The sequence below is a fragment of the Melozone crissalis genome, unplaced genomic scaffold, assembly GCF_028551555.1.
Source record: "Melozone crissalis strain CALT ecotype California unplaced genomic scaffold, PUWL_Pcris_2 ptg000016l_1, whole genome shotgun sequence".
NCBI classification, from domain to species: Eukaryota; Metazoa; Chordata; class Aves; order Passeriformes; family Passerellidae; genus Melozone; species Melozone crissalis.
The window spans coordinates 48,862,862-48,863,860 of NW_026535794.1; positions in this window are offsets into that span (position 1 = coordinate 48,862,862).

The following is a 999-nucleotide window of genomic DNA, read 5'->3' on the forward strand; positions in this document are numbered from 1 at the left end:
GATTTTTTCTTTCACGTTCTCTGTGTTCCAGACAGGCTAAACATGGTCTGTGCCCGGTGGTCACTGCAGGGCACCTGTAGGTACAGATGCTGCTGTGGCAGTGCTGAGGCACAGGTTTGTCACTGTTGCTAATAGATGTGTGGCACTAGGCCCTCCTCCTTCAGGCTGGAGGCTGAAAAAGCTTCCAGGTGCTTCTCAGGGTTTTTACTTCTTTCTTTCTCTCCTACTTCATTATTCCTTCTTTTCTCTTGTTGCTTCCACTGTTCTTGCTCTGCCTCTGTGCTGTCCAAGGGAGTCCAGGTCCCCAAACCTTGTGTTTTAAAGTTTAATTTACTTGTAGCAATGAATACCCATATGATTTTGGAGAGCTCAGCCTCAAGCTTTGCTTGCTGGTGTTGAAAGTAATATTAGGCAGGACTAAGACAAAAAAATGGTGAAAATCCCCTCTCATCTCCTACTGCCTTTTCTCAGGCTTTTCTTTTCCCTCTGTGTGACATTCCAATGCAGACCTGATCTTTATGCTCTGTAAGAGGATTTCTAATACATGAACCATGTTCACACTCTGTGATTGAGGATTATCACTGTTCTTCCCTTTCTGAGGTTTTTCTAATGTATATTGTCTCCTTAGGTTCTGGAGTCATCTTCCCCTTAATACTTTCATTTCTTGATTGGTTCCTTTCTCTACAGTATGTCTGAGGAAGCTCAAAGCTGGGGGAGATTATAGACTCAGAGCAAATTCTCGCTGATTTGTTAGGAAGAAGAAATATCCCTTCTTGCCCTTCCGTAAGTCCTTTTGGATTAGATTCTCATATGGCTCTATATTCCACTGAAAATAAAACAAGTTATGGTGTCCTCATCTCTTTAAATACTAACAACGAAGAGAGTCTGAATATATCACCAGGAAAACCAACCCGACCCCCAAGAGCTAAGTACAAAATATTAATTAATATTGCAGACCTCAATAGGAAAGTTCTACTTCCAGAGGATTTGCTGGGTCTA